Source organism: Cavia porcellus, unplaced genomic scaffold, assembly GCF_034190915.1.
Source record: "Cavia porcellus strain 051 isolate PalLab524CR breed Dunkin Hartley unplaced genomic scaffold, mCavPor4.1 scaffold_20, whole genome shotgun sequence".
In the NCBI taxonomy this organism is placed as follows: domain Eukaryota; kingdom Metazoa; phylum Chordata; class Mammalia; order Rodentia; family Caviidae; genus Cavia; species Cavia porcellus.
The window spans coordinates 23,548,973-23,567,782 of NW_026947503.1; the positions used below are offsets into that span (position 1 = coordinate 23,548,973).

The 18,810-nt window shown below is 38.4% G+C and overlaps 1 pseudogene; it reads right to left on the reverse strand.

Annotated features, from left to right (window-relative positions):
• LOC100727416 (guanine nucleotide-binding protein G(I)/G(S)/G(O) subunit gamma-5B-like) overlaps positions 1 to 14,479 on the reverse strand; it is a 39,579-nt pseudogene extending 25,100 nt beyond the window's left edge.
• Positions 14,480 to 18,810: the final 4,331 nt, after the last annotated feature.

Consider the following 18,810-nt stretch of genomic DNA (forward strand, 5'->3'; position numbering starts at 1 on the left):
TTGATGGTTTGTGCCGAGAAATCTGCTGTAATTCTGATGGGTGTTCCCTTGTAAGTGATCTATTTCTTGTCTCTGACAGCTTTAATATTCTGTTCTTATATTGGATTTCTGGAATTTTAATTATTATATGCCTAGGTGTTGCTCTGTTTGGGTTGTAGGTGGCTGGGGTCCTGTATGTTTCATACAACTGAGTATCTTTACCTTTTGCTAAATTAGGAAAATTCTCCTGGATTATTTCTGTGAGTAGCTTTTGTAGTTCATTTGTTTGTGTCCCTACTTCTTCTTTTATGTTCTTAATTCTTTTTTTTTTAATTTTATTTAAGGAGAAAAGAAAAAAAAGCAAGAAAGGGTACAAGTTATACAGATTTGCAGAAAAAAAAATGAACAGTAGGAAATCACTAGTTAATGGATTACATATTGTCATCTTAGAAATAATTGTTCAAGTCACAAAATTAAAGCTTGTAAAGTGGACATTCCATCAATGATACTGCAAACAGTTCTGTTCAATGATCCAATAAAACTCTGTGATATCATTTTCTATCTTATACACTTAAATATACATGCAGCTATATAGTATAGAGCACTTTCTTTTCCTCTCTTTTGTACAATGACTATTACACATTTTGGGTTTCATTGCTCCCATGGTTCTTATTACTTTTTTGGAAGAGAGTAAAACCAAATGTGATAGAACAGAACAGAATCGGTCAAGTCAAAAGGGTGGACATAATAGATAATATGAAAACATAATACAAGGTGATCAACAATGGTTACCATAATGCCTCCCGCTATCTCTAATAGAATTGCCTATATCGTTAGTTACAATACAATTGAACAATACAGTAAAGAATAAAACCGACAAAACCAAAACATTGGAGACATTGTAGGTCTTCAAAAATAGATAAAAGTCAACGAGAATGGGCGTTATAATGAATCTCATTATCTTCACAGCTGATGCCTAAATTTTCGAACCTGATACTATCCAGCAAAACAGGATAGGGGAACATCAGTTAAAAACCAGATGGTGAGAGTAATACAGGGCTTTAAATCGAGGTAATGGAAAGTCAAAGTGGGTTACTATAATATATCCTGCTATTTTTTCCTTTAATTAAAAGGATAAAAATAAAAAAGTAAATAATGGAGTGGAGATTGAGATAAAAGAGGGCATAACAACAAAACAGTACAGATCAAAACATAACCATTTAAGCAGAATAGTGTTTCACCACCAGATAATACTGACCTAAAAGTAGTTACCATATTATCTCTTTCCTTGAAATCCTTGAGTACAGCTTCGTATCCTGTAGCATTAAGTATATCAAAACAATGTAAAACCATTTAAGAGAATGACAGCATTACAGAGTATTTAGAATCGACTAACAGAAAATGAACAATGGTTTCTGTATAATCTCCTTGTCTTTAAAAGGTTTTTGCTTATACTATCGTACATTATGTTCTTAATTCTTAAGTTATAGATCCTCTTATCATCTTATCATCTTCGAGTCTTTGTATTATTGCTGTTTGTTACTTTATTATTTTTAAGAAGTTTTTCATTTCATGCTCCCATATTACAAATCTGCCCTCCAGTTCAGATAATCTGTCCTTAGTTTCTTTCAAGCTGTTATGCCAGTTTTCGATAGACTTTTTAGTTTCCTGGTAATCTCTTTGAACCTGCTTCACGTATTCTATGCTTTCTCTATTTTCTCCATCAAACAGTTCTCCCCTCTTTTTCTGTTCTTTCATTCCACCATCTGTTTTTTCTTGGGTGGTGCTTAGCATTTCTCTAACTATTCTGTTTATCTCTAGCTTCAGGTCATTAATAACTTCATTCCTGAACTTGTCTATGAGGCTCTGGAGATAGCACTATTGGTGCTGTGTCTGCTATTGCCTCTTTCTCAGGATTGGGGGTCGAGGACCCTTTCTTATTGCTGCCTCTTCCCATATTCCTTATTCCTTATATATGCAAGTGTATATAGGAGGCCCAGCTTCCTTCCCTGTTGGCCACCGTCTGATTCAATTGTGCCGGCTAGGTGTTCCCACCCACCGCAGCACACCAGGAAGTTGCAGACCAGGCAGCCTATGTGGGGCCCGCCCCTCCAGGTCACCTTCAGGCGCTGGGATCTGGGTTCTGCTAGCCTACTGGGTCTCATCCAGCAGCCTCACATAGGCTAGGCACTGCTCACCAATCCCGCTTGAGAAGGGAATATGTGACTGAAGTCACTGCAGCGCCCTGTTCCCGCAAGTCTGCCCGGTCCCAGACTTGTCCTCTGTTGGAGTCTCCTAGACCATGGAAGAGTCCCAGTTTCTCCCACTCACCGCAGGTCAATGCACAGCTCCCAGCCTGTCCTGCTTTCAACTCCATTCACCGATTCCCATTCTCAGAGCTTTCACTGGTCTCTCTCCCTGCCGAGCTGATGTAGACACAGCAGCGGCCGCGGGAAACCCAAGTCGCGGCTTCCAATGGCGCGGGCTCCAGCTTCCACACTGAGGCTTTTCTGTTCCTGTTATAGCACCAGGATTGCAATCCCAGTTGGTTTCTCTCAGCACAATTCGTTCTTGGGTCAGCAGGGCATATCTCCATTTGCTTATGATTCCTTACTCCGCACCATTCCTGAATTCTAAGCTGGGTCTTTCAGAGAGCCTTCGTAGCTGCTGCTATCTGTCCACCATGTTCTCCCCTGGCGTGTGATTATTAAACAGTGCACTGATTGGCTTGGCTTAGTTCTGGGTGTGGATAATGGGAAGTCCTCTCTGGGTGTGAGCACCACTCCTCAACGGGTAGGTAGCCTGGATAGAATATAAGGAACAGAAAGAGGGCCGCTGTGGTCACTTGTTTGTTGCTTGCTGCTTTTGCTGCCCTCTCCCTGCCAAGAACTCTTTCTCCTTTGTGATGTCTTCTGCCTCGTACTCTGTCTTGGAAACAGCTGATTATGGACTGAAGTTGAGGAAAGTATAATTTTACTTGATAAGAATATACAGATTCAAAGGATTAACAGGAAGTAACTGTTTTCACAAAAGTGATCTATATAGGAAAAAATATGAAATTTGGTTACTCAGCTTTAACATCATTTGCTTTTCTTTTCTTTTTTTTTTTTTTTTTTTAATCAGTGCTGGGGATTGAACTCACAACCACCTGCTTACAAGGCAGGTTCTTATGCCACTGAGCTGAATCCCCAGCCCCTGCTCTTCTTCAATATACAAGAAATTTTTAGATTCTTATAGCAAAGAACATATTTCCAAATCTAGATGTCTAAAAGGAATATTTTATTTTTATTAAACTTTGGGTAAGATCATAAAAGAAAAAAACTGATGCTCAGGTCCCTCTTTAGACCAACTGAATAACAACCTCCAGGATTAGGTCAGAGCATTTTAAATCTCTACAGGTGGTTCTGATGCTCAGCTAAGTAGAAATCCAGTTCAATGAGTCTTTAATATTATTAGGCATAGCTTCCCTTGCTAGCACAAATCCATTCTCCAGAAAAAGAAAGAAATAGAGAGAGAGAGAGAACTTTATACACAACTTCAGGAAAGTCACTAATATCCAAACATCCTAAAATTATCTGGTCCATCTTTATCTGCCATTGCTACCATCTCCCTCCCCCACCTTCCTACCCTGTAGTCATAGAACTGGGATTAAAAACAGGGCTTTAAAAAAAACAGCGGCTTAATGCCTGCTTGGCAAACATGAGGTTGTGAGTTCAATCCTGGCACACAAAAAAATGTGACATATTCAGTTATTTTTAATTTTTATTTTGAGATAGATTCATGCTGAGTCACCAAGCTTCCCTGGCTGGGCTCAAATTTGTGATTGTCTTTCCTCAGCCTCCCAGAGTGCTGGGATTACAGGCTTATGCCACCATATCTAGCTAACTTGTCTTTTCTTCAAGATTAATGATAAAAGAGACTGACAGCAGTTAAGGCCTCTGCTTTTATTGAGAACCATGAGGTACAAAGAAGCCAGGTCAATGTTTTTTCTCCTCTTGTGGTGAACACCAGCCAAAAACCATTTTCTCTGATCACAAATAACAAAAAAGACAATGATTCCCATTTATGTTATCAAATGAATTTAATGGTAGAACTCAGACAAATCATGGCCTCAAGGGAGCCACAGACTTGAACCAGAGACAGGGAGAGCGAGCAGCACAAAAACGGGCAATCCCTGCCCCCTTCCCAAACACAGGGAACAGTGTCCCTGCAGCATCCTGACCACTGTACACCACTTGGCATTGCCAAGGAAAGCCTCTGTCCTAGACGGAGAAAGGCTGGAACTGGCTCACAGGGTCACAGAGAAACATGAATCACATCCCCAGAGACACAGTGGAGGGGGAAGAGATTCAGTGCAACCAACTGGACCAGAACAGCTACTCTCCTATTTCTCCAACACCAGAAAGATCTGAGACTGAGTGAAACCCTACTTACCACTAACCATCCCACATGTTCAAACAAAGCCTTGTGCCAAGCCTAGCAACTGGACAGCTTTCCAAAGTTGTGAAGCAAAGTTCTTGAGGCAGAAATTAGGGACAGACAGAGGTCTGGGGCAAAGGGACAGAAAGTAGCACCTGGGACAGAAGGTTTCTGCTGCTATACAGAGTAACAGGCCCCTGGAAAGGAACATGGAGTTTCTCCTGCAGCAAAGAGAGCAGGACTGGGAGGTTCCCGGGAGAAGGCAACAGGGAACTAGATATTAGACAAACTACAGCACATCTCTTTCTCCCCAAATTACTTGAAGCTGTCAGATTTTAGAACAAAGAAAAAGGTCTGCAGTTAGTCACACCCTAAACAGTTTGCGACCAAGAGGTGCGTCCAGAAATATGACAGGCTCACTGCTCCCAGGAAGGAAATTAAGCAATTTGGGGGGCAGGGACCAGCGTGCCTGCCTGCAGTCAGACTACAAATAAAGCATAAAGGAAACTGTGGGTGCGCTGCTCTATAGCATAGCAATGTGAGGGGTTTTTGTTTGTTTCCTTGCTTATTTGTCTATTCTGGGTTTTCTTTGGCTTTTTTTACCTTTTCTTCTCTGATTTCTACTTCTTCATTAATATTATCTTTATTTCACTTTTTTTATTTTTAAGTCTTTATCCTTTATTCTGCTTGCTTGTTCTTCCCTTTTTAAAAATCATCTTTCCTCCATATTCTTTTTTGTCACTCTTCACTTTCCTTATCTTTTTATTTTACTGAATTTTCTCTCCACCTCTCTCATCTAGCATATATATATTTGCTATTTTTGTGCATTTTGCATATGTGCAAAAGAGGATAAGAATGTAACTTGAATGGTACTCTTCTGGACCATGCCATGGCAACCATTAACAGAACTGTGCTTAGAAGATCCAAACAAAACTAAACACAAATGTATTCACAGATTCCAACAGCTTCACAGCTACCCTCAGTCTCTAGTTACACTTCCTTCCCTTTGCATCTCTCCTTCCACCTCCACAAATATTCTCTCAAACTCCCACAACACTAGCCATTTACTCCAGCTACAAAAATAACTCCAACAGAGTCTGACTTCCTATCTATTTTTGACCTACTAACATTTCTCCTGTCTCCCTCTCTTCTTACAGACTTACCCCCATCGTTATCCCCTTCCCCTTTTCAAGTTTTGATGCTTAATATTGATGCATGGTTGTATCTGTGGATGCTGTTATGACCATGAGGAAATCTCTCCTCACAATACAATGTCTGAGTCTAACAGAATGAAATTGAATAGGTCAAAGTAGTAGACAATATTTCTTGACAAATAAAGTCAAGATCATGTCACTGGAAAACAAAGCCTACCTAAGTAGATTGTCATGCCAACAACAAAGTCTCTTCGCTCTGTTTGCCTTCAAACTTTTTTTCAAAGCACATACACAAATACAAATACGGAAGCATGTGTGTGCACATACACATGCAGAATATGAAGTAGGCAATAACATGCCTCCAAAGAATCCCAGCAGATCCAAAGGACAGCAATGGAGAGGAAATCAAACACCAAATAGCTGAACTGTATGAAATAATTAGAGAGGAAGTAAAGAAACTCAGCAACTTCAAACATAATACAACATACAGACTGTGAAGCTAACAAATTGACCAGTGTGTTTAAAGAAGGGTCAAATAAAAAATTAAGAAGGCTATCCAAACTGTTCAAAACATGAATGATAACTTGCAAATGAAACAGAGTCCAGAAACAGGAGTCAAACAGAAATCCCAGAAATAGGGCCAGGGATATGGCTCACTTGTACAAGTGCCTGTCTGGCAAGCTCAAGATCTTGAGTTTGAATCCTAGTATGAAAAAAACAAAAAAGAAATGTCAAAGATAAAATTCTATTGAGTACATAAATAGCAGAAATAGCCATTGTAAAGGAAAAGTGTCAGAGCTTAAGGACAGATCAAGGGCACAAGATCATATACTCAGAGATACCTTAAAAACAAGACAGCAAAGCCAATCAGACGCCCATTCGAACAACACGGCCATTCCCTCTTCCAGGCATGCCGACACTAAAGCAGTTCTGGAGAAGGCAACAAGTTCTATACAGAAGGATTTTGCAAGCAATCTAGCAAGTTCCAAATGCATCTGATTATAAATATCTGAATAACTGGGCAAGGGAAAAATTCAAAAGAAATAAAACACCACAAGAAGACACAATCTGGGCCAAGGATTTAGCTCAGCGGCATAGCGCCTTCCTTGCAAGCACAAGGTTGTGAGTTTGATCCCTGGTACCAAAAACAAAAACAAAAACAAAAAAATCCACAGTCTGGATGATGATTACTCAAGGCAATTTCCAGCTAAAGGAGTTAGAAGAAACACTTGCATTAGTAAAATCTTAATACTAGCGTTTTTCTGAAGGATTTCCAAATATTCGTGTGTTTTGTTGAGTTTAGGCTTAATGGACAGCTCAAAGCCAAGTCAAACTGTTGATATGTACAGTACTCAGGTACAATTTCAGAAGATGGAGCATAGTATGTTCTGGAGAGTAAATTAAAAATACAAAGAAACAACTACCTTGGAACTGAGAAATACACCTGAGTTCTAAAAATGTTTCTGGATGTGTCACCAGTTTTCATAAGAAGCAAAAACTGTTAAACAGCCTGTTGCACACAAAAAGATGCTCACCACAAATCGGGAAAACGTGTATTGAAACCATAAGAAGTAGCACTTTGTTATCACTACAATGGCTATAATTAAAAAGAAAAATAAACATTGGTGAAGATGTGAAGAAATTGCTCAGTAGCACACATCTATAATTCCAGCACTCTGAAACCTTCTTGAAATACCTTTTTGTGTTACCCTTAAGGGTTATCATGGTACATTGTTCAGCTGTGCCGTGATTTGATAGCCAAAGAACTTCAAAAAGACCATCACTGGCAAATCTAGATCTCTGCTGTAAAGAAAAGAAAAAGAACTTAATGAACACATTAAAATACCAAAAAGAGAAGGGAAAACTTTAGGCAACTTCTGGGTGAAGCTTTCATGATTACCTTAATGTTGATGTGGATAGAACTATATTCTGAAGGAAAATCCTTGACGTGTCAAGTTCTTATCCAGGGACAGGAAAAACAAAGAATTTTGAACACTACATCAGAGACCAATACAACACAAGCAGGGTTGACTAAGGATGGTTTTGAAAGCAATTAATTTTATTATGTAAAATTAACTTAATCAAAGATGTGGCTGTAAAAGCTTATCAATTCTGCTGACTTAAGTTCTGCTCAGCAGAACAAAACCAAGAAGCTAATCCAGGATGGCCAGATGTAAAATCTCAGAAGACATTGGCAAAATTTTGCAGAATGATACACAGTGCCTAGTAACTACATTGTCAACCAGAGGAGTGGCATCAACCAATGGTATATATGTTGATGACCTGGATTGCCAGAGTCCCACTTCCTGTTGCCTCAAAATTTGCAACACAAATACTTCTGAATACCCTTCTGAAGGAGTAATCGACTAATGCAAAATGCTTGTGTGAGCCAGCTTTCAGGTTCCTAAATAAGCATTAACATGTTGCAAAACCATCTGACAAAAAGGAGAAGCATTTGTGAAGTTTATGAATAAAGAATACTTGGGGGAAAAAAACAAGACAGCAAAGACAATTGAAACAACAACTACTAGATGGCACTAAGATTAATCTAAGACTAAGTGAAGTTAGAGAAAGATTAGAGAGCAGCACATATAGAATAAAAATGTTGTTTGTTGAAATCATAGTGGAACAGTTTCCAAGTATAGATAAAGTACTCAGTATACATTGAGGCAAACAGAAACTTCCAAAGTGATGATGAGAGAAATTTCCAGAGCCAGGGATATAGTGCAGCAATGCAGCACCTGTCTGAGAAGTGCTAGGTCCTGAGTTCAATTCCAGTTTCAAAAAAAAGCAATTTCCTGTCATCATAGTCACGATCCCAGCAGTCATTGGACAGAATCCTAAAAGCTGTTAGAGAAAAGCAAACAAGCACTTATAAAGGGAAACTCATTGGGGTACCCCAGACTTTCCAACACATACTTTGAAGGCCGAAGGAGCTTGGAATGAAGTGACTCAAGCCCTTGGTTTTCAACCAAGACCAATATATCCTGCAAAATCATCTTTCAAAATTGACAGAGAAATAAGGATATTCAATGACAAAGAACAGGCTGGGGATTTAGCTCAGCGGCATAAGCACGTGCCTTGCAAGCAGGCAGTCGTGAGTTTGATCCCCGGTACCGATAAAAAGGAAAAAGACAAAAAAAAAAAAAAAAAAAAAAAAAAAAACAATGACAAAGAACACTTTCAGAAATTCATGACCACCAACAAGCACTCAAAAAAACTCTTAAGGATATCCAAGGTAGAGAAAATGAAGCTACCAATGTGAAAAAGTCTGGTAGAATGAATACATCAAGCAAAGGTGAGCAGGTAAGCAAAAAGAGAAATATAAAGGAATCAACAGCAGAAAAATAATACAATGACAGGAATGAGTCAATATCTTTCAGTAATAACTGTCAATGTAAATATCCTCAACTTCTCCATTAAAAGATACAGATTTGTAGACCAAACAAAAAACAAGACTTGTCATACATGGTTATGCATAAAGACAGCATTAAGGAGGGAGGTTGAGGCCAGCATGGGTTATATGGTGAGTTCAAGTTTGAACTGTATAGCAAGACTTTGTTTAAAAAACATAAAGACCTAATAAATTACTCTCCAGGGCTGGAGATTTAGCTCAGTGGCACAAGCACCTGCCTTGCAAGCACACAGTCATGAGTTTGATCCCTGGTACCAAAAAACAAACAAACAAACAAACAAACAAAGAAAAGGGGATAAAAAGCACATCTAGTCCAAAAAGAAATTTGAACACTAAAAATCAAATGATGGAAATAGTATTCCATGCATTAGGACCATGAAAGCAAGTAGGGCTAGCAATCTTACTCTCAGACAAAATGTGCTTTAAGTTAAAACTGATCAGAAGAGGCAAAGGTCACTACACATTCATTAACAATTCAACAGTGAGAGAAAACAGTGGTAAATGTAAATGCAACAACTGCACTTAATAAACACTGCAGGATATAAAAGGTCAAATAAACATCAACACAAGGAGGGGCGGTTTAGTAATCCACTTTCTCAACTACATCAACGAATCAAAGAAATATCAGAGATAAGCCACATCCTCAGTTAGACTTAATAGATATCTAACAAGTGTGTTCTAACATACAATGACAGATTATGCATTTCTTCTGTAGCACATAGAAATTTCCCCCAAACAGACCACATGCGAGCCCATAAATCCTGTTTAAATAAATATAAAAGAATCAAAATTTTCCCATGTGTACTATTGGATTAAAACATATTGAAACTAGAAATCAAAAGAAACCACAGAAATTTTACAAAGACTTGGACATTTAATAACACACTTCGAAATATGCAATGAATCAGAGGAAATAAAGGAAGAAATTAAACAGTTCCTAGAATCAAATTATAATGCCAGCACAACATAACAGAACCTATGGGAAGCTAAGAGGAAAGTTTATTCCTGTGAGTGTTCACATTAGAAAAACAGAGTGAATGCTAATAAATAACCTCATGACATACATCATGATCCTAGAAAAACAGCAGTCCAAACCCAAACCTGATACAAGGAAGGAAATCAGAAAAATCATACCAGAAGTTGATGAAACTGACACTAAAAATAAATATTAACAATAAATGAATTGAACAGCTGCTTCTTTGAACAAACAGACAAACCCTTACCCAAACTTACCAAAAGAAGGAAAAGACTCATATCAATGCAATTAGAAATGTAAAAGACAAAATCACAGTGGACACTGCCAAAATCATACCACAGTGACACATGCACACCCATGTTTTGAGCAGTACAACTCATTACAGATAAATCTTGGAAGCAGCTAAAATATCCAATAGAGGAATGGATAAAGAAAGTGCTGTATTTGTACATAATGATGAACTACTCGGCCAACAAAAGATGTATTTGAGTCATTTGTAGAAAAATAGATAACTTCAGACTTTAATGTTCAGTAAACCACATCAGACACCCACATACTTACATACCACAGTATGATAAAACCAAAGTATAAATAACTTAAAGAGAAAAATAAAAGACACACAATAGGAAATTAGGAGAGTAATATTTTGCAAATAAGAAGGGGATCTAGAGGTAAAAGGAAAAGGAATAAAAATTAACATGCATTAAATACATGTACCCACTCCCTACAATGAATGTGAACATTATGTCCTGTAACTATGTACTAACAAAAAAGTCTTCACTCATAATATTTGCAAATGTGACCAGAATTGGAAATAAGGTTTTTGTAGATCCAAGCAAGTTAATATGAAGGCATTAAAGTGTCTCCTAACACACTGTGAATGATGGTCCTAAGGAAAGCCCATGGCCGTGTGAAGACTCAGACACACAAGGAGAAGTGGCAATGTGATTACAGAAGCACAGAAGGAAGTGATGCATCCATAAACCAGGAAAGCCCAAGCATTGCCAGCAACCACCTGAAACCAGAAATAACAAGGGATGACTCTTCCTTCCATGTTTCAGAAGGAACAGAGCACTGCTGACACTTTGATTTCACACACTGGTCTCCATAACTGTGAGAGAAGAAATTCCTCCTTTTTAAAACCACTCAGTTAGTGGCACTCTGAAAATTAATGTATGTCATAATTACTGCAAAAATACAAACAGCTTGCTGGGATGCAAAAGTCACAGAAGAGAGTTACTAGGGTCTGCACTGTAGGCGTTGTCTGACTTGGCAAAGAGATTTCCTCCGTGCCATCTCCCAGGCTCTTCCCAAGTCTGCTCTTTGCAAATATACTTGAATGTTTTGTTTCTTGTCAGTTTTCACTAATGGCACTCTATTACCTTTGGGCATCTATAACTGCCTCTGATGTCCATTTACCAACTGCTTATTTAAAGGCGAGAAAAATGTCTGTTTTGTTCATAGCTTATAGCATCCACTCATGAGTGAGTGTTTAAGGGAAGGAATGAATGTATTGGTATTTGCATGTTGTTTATTTTTATCTTGGTGGATTTCACTGCTGCATCTGGCCTTATTGACATCACCTTCCTCCTTTGACTTCAGTGAAGCCAAATATTCTGTGAACCATTTTTTTCTTTTCTCTGTCTCTCTGTTTCTCTCTGTCTCTCTCTCTCTCTTCCCCTTCAGCATCAAACCCATGGATGAGCCACCACTGAGCTACATCTTCACAGCATTTTGCTTTATTCTGAGATAGGGTCTCATCACATTTCCCAGGCTGCTTTGTGATTCTCCTTCCTCAGCCTCCTGAGTAGCTTGGAATGTGGGTGTACACCACACCACCTGGCCTTCCTTGGACAACTTCTGATTTTTCTTTCTTAATTCTCTTGTATAGGCCTCTCACTCCACACATTCTTCAAAATCTGTGTTTCCTGGATTCATTTTCATCTCTATCTGTACTCAATTCTTCTAGTTGTAAGGATTGCTAATATTCATATGATTCCCAAACCCATGACTAAGTTCTTTCCAGAAGCTTAGTTATATATTCACATAGCCTGGTAGTCATTTCTATTTGAGAGTCCAATATTTACTATTTCATAGTAAATATAAGTCAATCAACTTTACCTTTTTAAAAAAATCTTAAATCCAATCCCTCTTTTCCAACCTTAAACTGCCAACACTACAACCATCATCTCTTTACAAAAAATCTCTTTAGGTGCTGGGAGGTAGCTCAGTGGTAGAGCACTTGTCTATCATATAAGAGCACTGAGTTCAATTCCAGCACACAAAAACTCTTTAGTTTCTCAGATTTTAGAAGCATCCCCTCTACATACACAAAGCAAAATATCTAAAATATCATCTTTCCAGTTACTCTCAATTCACCCTTGCACAATAATGCTACTGAATAAAGTTCAAGTCCTTTGATCAACAAATCAGGCCCTGTTTATGTTTCTTTCCTTGAATATTAGCTCTACTGCTTCAAACATTAGGGCCACTGGCATCTAAATATCTCACATGTCTGTTCTTCTTACCATAGATTTGCTCATACTGGCTTCTGAATGAAATGTATTAGTCAATTTGTTATTTAACATTCATTTTAGTGATAGATTCTGGTAATCTTCAGAATGCCCAGTTCCTGTTTACATCCTGTCTGATCCCTTCCCCTTGAATGTGAGTTGGACCTAATGAATCATATCTACCAAACAAAATACAGTCAAAGTCACAGAATGTTACTTTCAGGTGACTTTCATCTTACTTGCTTCTCTCTCTCTGTCTCTGTCTTTCTGTCTCTTTCTGTCTCTGTCTCTCTGTCTGTCCTTCCCTCTCTCAGTTCTTTTTCAATGTTTGCTTTGATGAAGCAAAATGGAAGAGACCTAGCTGGCTGGCAAGAAATTGAGAACCAAGGCTGTCAGACCAACAACACTGCAGGAACTGAGTTCCTTCCAGCAAACACCAAAGAGCTCAGAAATGGATCCTCTTCCACTGTAGCTTTCAGATGGTACCGTGCTTTTGGTGATACTTGATTGTGGCCTTTTGAGAGACTCTAAAGCAGAAGATCCAGCTAATCCATGCCTGTAATCCTGATTCACAGAAACTATAGGATAATAAATACATGTTGGTGCAAGCTGTTAAATTTGGGGATAATATGTTACAGTAACATAGAACTAATGAAATCATCTGTGGCAGTATCTATTGCATGAAGACTTTTATACCTCCCCCAACTCACACACCCATGCACAGTGTGTCTCTTCAGAGTGCTCACCTACCAGAACCATACTGATTATCTGCCTTTGAGCTGGTGTCTCTACTAGATTTTCAGACATTTGGGACTACCCGTTTGAGGCTCTGTCTTCTTGGTTAGTCTATCCCATTCTCTCTAATACCAAATATTTCCCGTCACAAATGGTCAAAAATTGTTTTACGGATAAATAAATAAGTGAATACCTGAACTAATGCCATTTTTTTAAAGAACATCTGCTGAGTGTGGTGGTTCAAGCCTGTAATCCCAGCACTCAGGAAACTGAGGCAGGAGGATTACCGTGAATTCAAGACCACTTTAGGTTACCTAAGTGAGTTCAAGGTCAGCCTGCACTACATAGTGAGACCTTGTGTCAAATAAATAAATAAACAAACAAATAGAACTTACTTCATGCATGTAGGAAGTTATAATCAAGCTAGAGAACAGACATAAAATAGATTAATATAAGTGTGAATGAAATAAATGCTGGGTAATGATAAAAACATGCTGTGGGACCCTAAAAGATAGAATGTACTTTCAGATCTAAGCAATCTGAAAAGACTTCTCAGAGAAAAAGGACTTTGACATGGGCCATGAAGGGTAACATAGTTCAATGAAGCAAAAATGAGAAGAAAAGAAATCCAAAGTTGATGAACAGCATGAAGAAATCTAGCAGGGGGACAGGTGGAGGGGTAGGCAGGTGGAGATGTAAACTGGAAATCACTTAGCTTAGAGATGACTCTGAGGTCACCACACTTAGATAACATGGATGAAAGCAGAACTTTGTGAAACTGACATTTAAAAAGAAAAAAGGAAGAGGAACTTGCTAAGAAGAATAAGAAGACCCAAGGAGCACAGAGGCATGTGCTAACCCTTTGTGTGAGGTGAAGACAGAAGTGATGCTTAGAGAGTTAACAAGATGCAATACTCAAAGGAAAGAAAAAAAGAGATGTGGCAGTGAGAGCACTAGGAACCTTTAGAAAAACAGTAATTATTTTTAAAACGAGGATAGAAGAGGAAGACAGATTACAAGATAAAAAAATACAGTGTATTTGAGGAAGTCAACCAAGAGAACCAACCAATTTTTGTAAAACAGTCACAGTAATTTGGTTCATTGTTTATTGAGATTTCTGAGGCACTGCTGGTGGCTGTGATGGAGAAATAACTATGCAATAGTGAAAGCAACATATTTTTTCATCTGAAATTAAAAAAGAGCTGATCCTACCTGACCATTTCTCGTTTCCAGTGAACACCTTCTTGGTCAGTCCCTGTTTATTCTGGATGATTTGCAGCTGAACCATTTGGATGTGAACACCATCTCCTCAACACCAATGTCAAGCTGTAACTCAGGGGGCCACTTTCTTCATAGCTTCATTAGTGGAAACTTAATAATCCTAAGCAAAAAAAACTTCACAATATCCACTTTTTGTAAACTCTATAGTCTTTCAAAATATTTTTTAGCAACCATGTGTAAGAGATTCACTATCAGCCAACACCTGAGCTGAGATTTTTGCCTCCGTGAATACTTTCAGCCCCCTTCGAACTCTGTGATAGGGACAATCTTGAAGAATCACAAAGGAATCAACAACCCAAACATGGTGGCTCATGCTTATAATCCTAGCACTTGGGAGGCTGAGCCAAGAGGATCCCAGCAAATTTAAGGCTGGCTTGGTTACATAGTGAGTTCAAGGTCATTCTGAATTATACAGTGAGGCCCTGTCTCAAAAAATGGGAAAAAAACAAAACAAAACAAAAATTAAACAGTAGGGGGAAAAAGAAGCAGGACAGTTTCTTTGGATAGAGAGCCTTAGAGAGAAATCTGCCAAAGGTACATGGGGAAAAATTACATTACAGCCCTGTAAGGAGGTCTGAACTCAGAACATTTCTGAAACATGGGACTCTCAGTTTTCAACTTAGAACAGTCCCAGGCTAACCAGAACCAATGAACCTTCCGTAGGCTTGAAAGATGGCAGCACAGTACCAGTGCTGATGATACCTACTTGGGGGAGGGGGTGCGATTGCTGCTGATGGAAAAGCCCAGCCTAGGGACTTAGCAAGACCCTGTCATCTAATAAAGTTTTTTTAAAAAGTGAAAAGTGCTGGGGATGTGGTCTTAGGGTGAAGGCTCTGGGTTCAGTCCCTAATCCCACTAAAAACAAACAAGCAAACAAACAAAATGCTGCCACAAAGTGCCAGTGGTCCACTTGCAATCTCTTTATAAAGAGAATTCTAATATAAATGTAGGGCGATTGGATGGAAAATAAATGATACTAGAGTATGTTTCTAAATAGGTGTACACACTTTTTAATTTAGCTATCTTATTCTAAAAGGTAGTCCTTCTTCCAATTAATTTAAAATTTTTTCATACTGGCTGGGGACTTTCCAAGTCTCAGGGAAGGTCCCTGGCTCTCATGGCAGCTATGGAGTCATCTGTGAAGAATTAACCTGACTTCCTTATGTTTTTCTTAACTACATTTTGCAAGTTAAAGTTTTAGTCTTGAGTTGTTAATTCTCAGAAAGCTGTTCCTGCTGATATGATATCAATAAAACTTACAAAAGGAATAAAAGAGTCTTAATTCACATGTTTGCTATTGTTTCATTTTTTAAATAATTAGTGGTAATGATTTTCTTTCTTGGTACCTTCTGCCTGGACTTGGTGAAATGGGGAAGGTATGCTGGGGAAATGACAAAGCACACCAATTACTGTTTGACTGGCCCTCCTTAATCCCTTTCCTCCCCCTACAAACAGCTCCAGCAAGTCTGCCTCCGTGTATGTGGTCTGGCTTTAGCTGATAAAAGCCAATAAGCAGGGTACCTTTTGGAATTAATTCTATCCCTCTTCCACCACAAAAATCCCTCCTGGGGATAACGTTAGACGTTATCTTCCCTGGCTGACTCACTCTGGCTTCTTGAAATGATATGAGAAAGTTTATGGAGATCCCCTTTGTCCTTGAAAATTGAAAAGAAAATATGTGGGGTGAAGGTGGAGGGTGCAAATGGTTGCTGTGCTTATGAGTCTTTTTTTTTTTTATCACACATATTTAGCTTAAAATTAGAAAATCCAGAAGTGTACAGTACAGTTGCATTTAATGAAGTGCTCGGCTGAAAAATAAACCTGCCCTCTCTGAAACAGGCACTCTTCCTCCAGTCCCATAGTGGCAGAGTCATACTGTGGTAGTGAGACAAGACAGTCTTGAGGGCAGAAAGACCCAAGTTCAAATCTTCTGTCTTCCACTCACTTGCCAATACTTTGGAGAGACTGCTAATTCTGAGGTACCTTTGCTTCATTGACTATAAAATGAGAAAGAGAGCCAAACAGTCTTTCTGAACACGAGTGTTCTTAACATTAGGTAAAATAATAAATTTATGTTTCTAAAGAATCTTGCACATCATAGGTAACCAGTAAGTTGTATTTGTATCACAGAAGTTTTGCTCTTATGGATACAAACTCAAAATAGCAGTCCCAAACCCTATGGATAAATATAACTCTGCCTTCCCCAAACCAGAAAACAAAAGCAACCTAGATATGACCCCTGTCCTCCAAATTAAGAAAGGTTTATTCTCTCTCAGGGGAGAGGTCTCTAAAAGCCCCTGCTGAAAAATTGCCTTATCCAAAGTAAGCTTACCCAAATCCAAAACAAGTAGATAGAATCTTTATTTCCTATTTCTTGAGGTGATATTATAAAAATCAAGTCTAAGATGAAGATAAATGGTTTGCCATCAGGAGGAGTGTACAAATTAAAAGCACATGGCCCATCTGCTTTTAATTTATAAACTCTTAGTGACAGCAAAATTCAAGGGAAAGCTGCCCCTTCCTCTCCAGCTCCACTACCCAATCCTATCACGTGCCTTGACAGTTTTCATTTTAGTCTGGGCAAAGTCTTCCATAGTTTTGTAACAAACTAATCTCTAATCCTTCATATTGAAGGAAAAGCTAACTTTTCTGGGCACTGACAGAAATGCAGAAAAAATGCACATTCTCATCTCCTTTTCAGGATAGTTAGAAAGATATACTTCCTACAACTTTATCAGTAAACAAAGGCCAAGTATTTAGAATCATACAAACAGTAAATAGCAAAATGACAGGTCTGACTACAATGCCAGAAGCAAAACAGTTGTGGGGAGAATATCGTGTAGTTTCAACAATAGCTGAGTAAAGATGTGAAGTTGGAAATGGGCAGACTCATTTGTTCTATTAATAGATCAGCGTGAAAAGGCATGAAAAAAAGAAGTCTTTCCTCCAACAAGCAATGTCAAGGAGTAATTTGCATGGTCTGTGTTCTGTTCTGTTCTGTTCTGTTGCACGTGTTCAATTTCCAATTCCAAAAAGAATGGAGATGCTATGGCGATGGAAAGGAAGGGGCCAGAACAAGTCAACCATAACCAAGTAAAGGGATCTGAAGTCCCCATCTGCATTGTTTATCCTGTCTCCCAATTCTCTGCAGTGCTAAGGGTAACATATTTGGGAATAAGACCCTAAAAGAAGAAAGTGTAGGTGAGATAGAATATTTCACTTTAAATGTGTCACTAATTTTTGAAAATCCATAAAAGAGAATCTAAAGTTAGAGCCTATGTTGCATGCATGAAGGTTTGGTTCTTTAATCATGACCTATTACTAGAGAATGTTCAGCTGATTACACAGTAGGGTGTGTCCTGCGAGGTTATCAAATCTATTTTTAGCTGCATATAAATTGCTCTGCCAATGTCACCACCATCAGGAAAAGAGGCATGCACTGGGGATTTTCACTTCCAAGAAAATACTCACCATACAAGCAATTCTCAACCAATCTTCTCTAAGCCTTAGAATCACTATTTATAAATATAGGGAAAAGACGTTAGAAAATGGATTTCTTTTCTAAACATACTCCCTTGTCTCTTTTTGTCATATGCTCTTCAGTTCCTTCTTATACTTTCTGAAAGGAGCTCTTGAAAAGCTAACTGTTGAGGAGAGGCCTTAAGATTCTTTTGCCATATTTTCTGAAAAACCACAGATTGTCAGGATAACTTGGGTCTCTTGAATTTAGAATGACACTGGTTCAGAAGGTGTCTATGGCCACATAGCTTGACAAATAGGCACACTTGGCTTTGCCCTCAAAGTCCAACTTCAAGAGCCCAGAATAGGGTAGGTGTTGTGTCTTAACATCTCATCAATACTCCTGAGTTGATATTGACCTGGATTGTACCTTCGCTAAGACTTGAAGAGTTTGACAGATTTTCACCAATTATGCTATTCCTGCCCAGGGATATAGAAGCTGGGGCAGCATATTTAAAGTTGCAGTCTTCTAAACCTCAAGCCACAGAGCATAGGGCCTTTTGACTGAAGAAAAACATACTTCATAGAGACAGTTCATTTAACTTTTCAAATAGTAAAACTGTTAGCTTTTGTTGACCAAAAGATACAATTACTTGAGCATCTTGAGATATTTTTAATCTTAAAACATGGTTCTCAAGAATATGTACTTTTCTTCATATTTGCAAATTTGGGCTGTTACTTTAAAAAAAAGCATACAAGGTGTCTTCAGCAAAAAATTTTTTTTGTACAAAAATTTGTACAAAATTTTTTGTACAATTTTTTTTTTTTTGTACAAAGAATCAAACATGCAATCTTGCACTTGCCAGGCAGGGACTTATG